Here is a 7,308-nt window from a genome sequence, read left to right as displayed (position 1 = left end):
CAGCTCAGTGGTTTAACCCGCTGTGCCACCAGGGGGCCCTATTGGCATCATACGGTCCTCTTTAATGGCCATGGCTCAATTCCAAGCCATTCTGGGATTCGTAGTTTGGTGAGATAGTATGTAGTATAACATTGTATAACATTGTCGAAGTCTTTCATGGCCGGAATCAATAGGTTCTTGTTGGTTTTTTCAGGCTATATGGCCATGTTCTAGAGGCATTTCTCCTGACGTTTCGCCTGCATGGCGAAACGTCAGGAGAAATGCCTCTAGAACATGGCCATATAGCCCGAAAAAACCAACAAGAACCTATTGTATAACATTATATTAACATAATATAATGTTATACAATGTTATACTATATTCTCTCTCTCTCTCTCTCTCTCTATATATATATATCTATTAGGCTTGGGCGATCCAGTTCGTTAATTTCATAATTCGTTATTAATTCGTATTTAAATTAGCTTACGATCCAATATCGAACCATGCAGGAATAGTGTGAGGAGTAATTAAGAATCGAAACAATTTTTCCAATTTCCGTAATTATTTCGTAATTATTTTCGTATGTCTGGTGCAAGTTTTGCAATCTCGTATTTACCCCACTTCCGGTCCCTTTGCTTTGCTGCTTCCCTCCTCTTTCCTCATGCTTCTTCTTGCCTCACTCTAATATACAATACTATAATATAATATATAATATAATATATAATAATATATATTGTATTATATTATATTATAATAATACTATTATATTATAGTATTGTATATATTATATTATATTATATATTTTATTACTATATTATTATATTATATTATAATTGTATAATATAATATAATAATATTATAATATAATATACAACAATATAATATAATAATAATATTATAATAATATAATATAATATAATATAGTTGTTGTTTGTTTTATCACACCAACAGTCAACAACAGAGGGAGAGGGAAGCTTCAGAAGTTCCCCCTGTCCCATTTGGAGGTTTTTTTAGCATATTGCACAATCGCGTCCGCCATTAATGAATCGATTTGTAATTTACGAAATTTCGGAAATTTCAAAATTTTGAAATCTTAAATTTCGGAAATCCTCAGAATTTAGAAACGCTAGCTCACCCTAGAAACGAAACGAGTTTAGAACCAATTTTTTTCTTGATCGCCCAAGCCTAATATCTATATCTATATCTATATCTATATATATATATATATAATAGAATAGAATAGAGTCATAGAATCCTAATGTTGGAAAGAACCTACCAAGGGCCATCTAGCCCAACCCCCTTCTGCCATATGGATAAAACACAATCAAAGCACTCCCGGCAGATGGCGAAACAACCTCATAGACATTAGAAAGCTCTTAGAGAAACATAATATTATAATATAATAATGTAATAATACATTATATTAATATATTCTATAATAATATAATATACTAATATAATATATTAGTATAATATATCATATTATATAATATATAATATCATATATCATATTATTATAATATATCATATTATTATTATATTAATTGCTTATTGGTAATTTATGGATAATGTGTTAAGTCAATTGTTATATGTTGTATGGAACCACTGCTGTTTCTACTGTTTTTACTGTTTGTGAACCGCCGTGAGTCGCCTTCGGGCTTGAGATACAGTGGTATATAAGCAAAGTAAATAAATAAATAAATAAATAATATTATTATAGAATAGAATAGAATAGTATAGTATAGAATAGTATAGAATAGAATGGAATAGGCCTCCAGTCCAACCTGCAGTAAAAACATTATCAAAGCAACAGTGAAAGATGACCAAACAGTCTCAAAGGCATTAGAAAGTTCATGGAAAAATATAATATAATATAATATAATATAATATAATATAATAATTTAATAATATATTATATTCATATATTGATCAAACAGCCTCATAGGCATAAGAGGAGGAGGAGGAGGAGGAGGGGGGGGTGGTGGTGGTGGTGGTGGTGGTTATAGCTCACGAATGGAACCCTGAAGAAGGAGACAGAAGGAGGCCTGATTCTTGCAGCCTAGGAGCAAGTCATCAGAACCAAAGCCATTAAGGCCAGGATGGAAATATCAGTGGATGACCCAAAATGCAGACTGTACAAGGAAGCTGATGAGACCATGGACCATCTCCTCAGCTGCTGCAAGAAAATCGCACAGACAGACTACAAACAGAGGCACAACTCTGTGGCCCAAATGATCCACTGGAACTTATGTCACAAGGACCACCTGCCAGCAGCAAAGAATTGGTAAGGGGATCACAAACCTGCAACGGTCATGGAAAATGAACACGCAAAAATACTGTGCAACTTTCGAATCCAGACTGACAAAGTTTTGGAACACAACACACCAGACATAATGACTGTGGAAAAGGGAAAAGTCTGGATTATTGATGTCGCCATTCCAGGTGACAGGCGCATTGAGGAAAAACAACAGGAAAAACTCAGCTGCTATCAAGACCTCAAAATTGAACAGCAACGGCTGCGGCATCAACCAGTCCAGGTGGTCCAGTGGTCATGGGCAGACTGGGTGCCGTGCCAAAAGATCTCAGCTGGCATTTGGAAACAATACACATTGACAAAATCACGATGTGTCAACGGCAAAAGGCCACCTGACTTGGATCTGCGCGCATCATTCGGAAATACATCACACAGTCCTAGACGCTTGGGAAGGGTTCGACTTGTGATTTTGGGATATGAAATCCAGCATAGAGATCTCGTTTGCTGTGACATGCTGTGCTTTTGTGTCAATAATAATAATAATAATAATAATAATAATAGGTTCTTGTGGTTTTTTTCGGGCTATAGGGCCATGTTCTAGAGGCATTTCTCCTGACGTTTCGCCTGCATCTATGGCAAGCATCCTCAGAGGTGAGGTCACCTCTGAGGATGCTTGCCATAGATGCAGGCGAAACGTCAGGAGAAATGCCTCTAGAACATGGCCCTATAGCCCGAAAAAACCCACAAGAACTGAGTGATTCCAGCCATGAAAGCCTTCGACAATACAATAATAATAATAATAATAATAATAATAATAATAATAATAAATACATCACACAGTCCTAGACGCTTGGGGAGGGTTCGACTTGTGATTTTGGGATACGAAATCCAGCAGAGAGATCTCGTTTGCTGTGACGTACCGTGCTTTTGTGTCAATAGTAGTAGTAGTAGTAGTAATAATAATAATAAACCACACAGTCCTAGACACTTGAGAAGTGTTTGACTTGTGATTTTTTATATGAAATCTAGCATATAGATCTCATTTGCTATGACAGACTGTGTTTTTGTGTCAGTAAAATAATAATAATAATAATAATAATAATAATAATAATTGAAAGGCAGTCAAGAACTAATATTGAGGGAAGTCAATAGTAGAAAACTACTCAAAGTGCAAACAACAAAGAGAGAATATCTTAAAAATACAATGCAGAGCAAAAGAGAAAATTAGCAAAAGAAAGAAGGCTCTCCCTGGACAGTTCCTGGGAAAAACTGAGAGCTAAATTGACAATGAAAAAACATGGCTGTGGCTCACAAATGGGACTCTGAAAAAGGAGACAAAGGAGGGCCTGATCCTGGCAGCCCAAGAACAAGCCATTCGAACCAAGGCCATCCAAGCCAGAATTGAAAAGTCAGCAACAGTTCCCAAGTGTAGACTCTGCAAGGAAGCCGATGAAACAATGGATCCCATCCTCAGCTGCTGCAAGAAGATCGTGGACAGACTACAAGCAGAGGCACAACACTGTTGCTCAGATTATCCATTGGAACTTGCGCCACAAACACAATCTGCCTGCGACAGAAGTGGTGGGATCACAAGCCAGAAAAAGTTACAGAGAATGAACGCGTCAAGCTACACTTCCGGACTTCCGGATTCAGACAGACAGAGTTTTGGAGCACAAGACTCCTGACCTTATGATCGTGGGGAAAAACAAAGTATGGATCCTTGATGTTGCAATCCCAGGCGACAGCAGGATTGCAGAGAAACAACTGGAAAAGCTGACACGATATGAGGATTTAAAGATCGAACTGCAAAGACTCTGGCACAAACCAGTCAAGGAGGTCCCAGTGGTGATCAGCACACTGGGTGCAGTGCCTCAAGACCTTGGCCTGCACTTAAACACAATTGGCGCTGGCGAGATTACCATCTGCCAGCTGCAAAAGGCCACCTTACTGGGATCTGCACACATTATTCGCCAATACATCACACAGTCCTAGACACTTGGGAAGTGTCCGACGTGTGATCCAAGTGCCTAAAGACCTTGGCCTGCACTTAAACACAATCGACGTGGACAAAATCATCACTTGTCAGCTGCAGAACGTCACCCTACTTGGATCAGCATGCATGATTCGCCGATACATCACACAGTCCTAGACACTTGTGAATTGTCTGACGTGTGTGATCCAATACAACAGCCAGAAGAGTGATCTTGTCTGCTGTGGACTCATCTTGTTGTGTTTCTAATAATAATAATAATAATAATAATAATAATAATAATAATAATAATAATAATAATTCAAACTGCAAAGATTCTGGCACAAACCAGTCAAGGCGGTCCCAGTGGTGATCGGCACACTGGGTGCAGTACCTAAAGACCTTGGCCTGCACTTAAACACAATCGACGTGGACAAAATCACCACTTGTCAGCTGCAGAAGGTCACCAGATCAGCACGCATGATTCGCCAATACAGTCCTAGACACTTGGGAATTGTCCAACGTGTGATCCAATACAACAGCCAGCACTCTGTAGAGAGGGATCCACTTGAAATGCCATGGTTCAATGCTATGTAGCCATGGGAGTTGTAGTTCGGTGAGATATTTCGGGTGCATCAACATTGTGGAATGAACGCAGCCTGATCTGACTTGCATTGCTGTGGCTCAAAGCTACGGAGTCCCGGGAGCTGTAGTTTGCTGAAGCACCCACATGCTCTGGCAGGGGAGGCTCAAGACCTAGGGAAACTACAACTCCCAGGACTCCAAAGCATTGTGCCATGGCAGTTACAGTGGTGTCGAACTGGATTAATGTGACAGTGTGGATGCATACAGCGGCTCCAAGGAGAATGTAACTATAGCCGATGAATGTCCTTGCCACGAATCGCTGTGATTCCCTGCGTGGCTGAAACGAATATAGCGGACTCCGGGGCCGTATTTCTGGAAAACGTAGGTCACCTGCAAAAGGGAAAGAAAACGGGAAAGAAAACTCTGGGAGTTGTAGCTTTACTAAGGGGCACATCTAAATAGTCTAGCTTGCTGTTGACCTATGCAGCCTGAAAGACAGTTGCATCTGTCAAGTAGGAAATTCAGGTACTCCTTTATGCTGGAAATCACTACAGACTGAGAAGTCATGAGCTTGAAGCCAGCCCGGGTCGGAGTAAGCTCCCAACCATATATAGTCTAGCTTGCTGTCGACCTTTGCAGCCTGAAAGACAGTTGCATCTGTCAAGTAGGAAATGTAGGAACCACTTTATGCTGGAAATCATGACTGACTGAGAAGTCATGAGTTTGAAGCCAGCCCGGGTCGGAGTAAGCTCCAAACCATAAATAGTCTAGCTTGCTGTTGACCTATGCAGCCCGAAAGACAGTTGCATCTGTCAATTAGGAAATTCAGGTACCGCTTTATGCTGGAAATCACTACTGACTGAGAAATCATGAGTTCGAAGCCAGCCCGGGTCAGAGTAAGCTCCCAACCATAAATAGTCTAGCTTGCTGTTGACCTATGCAGCCTGAAAGACAGTTGCATCTGTCAAGTAGGAAATTTAGGTACCGCTTTATGCTGGAAATCACTACAGACTGAGAAGTCATGAGATTGAAACCAGCCCAGGTCGGAGTAAGCTCCCAACCATAAATAGTCTAGCTTGCTGTCGACCTTTGCAGCACAAAAGACAGTTGCATCTGTCAAGTAGGAAATTTAGGTACCGCTTTATGCTGGAAATCACTACTGACTAAGAAGTCATGAGTTTGAAGCCAGCCCGGGTCGGAGTAACCTCCCAACTATAAATAGTCTAGCTTGCTGTTGACCTATGCAGCCTGAAAGACAGTTGCATCTGTCAAGTAGGAAATTTAGGTACCGCTTTATGTGGGGAGGCTAAGTTAACTAATTTATGACGCCATAAAAATCTCCAGCAGTGTGCAAAAGAATGAGGAAATACTTCATCAGTGTCACAAATGGACGGTGAAGCAACAGCTCCCCTGGTGGCCAGAATTCGAACATACCCTCATGAAGCTCGTGAAGTTAAATAGTCTCTGTCTATATATGTTGTGTCTATGGCATTGAATGTTGCCATTTATATGTGGATTGTGATCCGCTCTGAGTCCCCTGTGGGGTGAGAAGGGCGGAATATAAATATTGTAAATGAATAATAAATAAAATATTAGCTCAATGCTATGGCGTCCTGGGAGTTGTAGTTTTACTAAGGAGCACATTGACACTATAGAATACATGCATTTTGCAATGGATAGAATGAATGCATTTTGACATCACATGTAGCTCAATGCTATGGTACCCTGGGAGTTGTAGTTTTACTAAGGGGCACATTGACACTATAGAGTAAATGCATTTTGCCATGGATAGAATGAATGCATTTTGACATCACACATGTATTCCTTGGCTCAATGCTGTGACATTCTGGGAGTTATAGTTTCACTAAGGGGCACATCTACACTATAGAATGAGTGCATTTGGGTGTCACATAAATTGCCATGGCTCAATGCTATGGCATCCTGCAAGTTGTAGTTTTACTAAGGGGTTGTAGTTTTACTAAGGGCATCACTTGAATTGCCATGGCTCAACGCTATGGCATCCTAGGAGTTGTAGTTTTACTAAGGGGCACATCGACAGTTTATAATACATGCATTTTGCCATGGATAGAATGAATGTGTTTTGGCATCACACAAATTGCCTTGGCTCAATGCTGTGGCATTCTGGGAATTGTAGTTTTACTAAGGGGCACATCTACATTATAGAATACATACATTTTGATGCTACATAAATTGCCATGGCTCAATGCTATGGCATCCTGCAAGTTGTAGTTTTACTAAGGGGTTGTAGTTTTACTAAGGGCAACACATTAATTGCCATGGCTCAACGCCATGGCATCCTAGGAGTTGTAGTTTTACTAAGGGGCACATCGACAGTTTATAATACATGCATTTTGCCATGGATAGAATGAATGCATTTTGACATCACATGTAGCTCAATGCTATGGCGCCCTGGGAGTTGTAGTTTTACTAAGGGACACATCAACACTATAGAGTAAATGCATTTTTCCATGGATAAAATGAATGCATTTTGACATCACAC

Source organism: Anolis sagrei, chromosome X (genome assembly GCF_037176765.1).
Source record: "Anolis sagrei isolate rAnoSag1 chromosome X, rAnoSag1.mat, whole genome shotgun sequence".
NCBI lineage: Eukaryota > Metazoa > Chordata > Lepidosauria > Squamata > Dactyloidae > Anolis > Anolis sagrei.
This window is presented reverse-complemented; position numbering follows the sequence as displayed.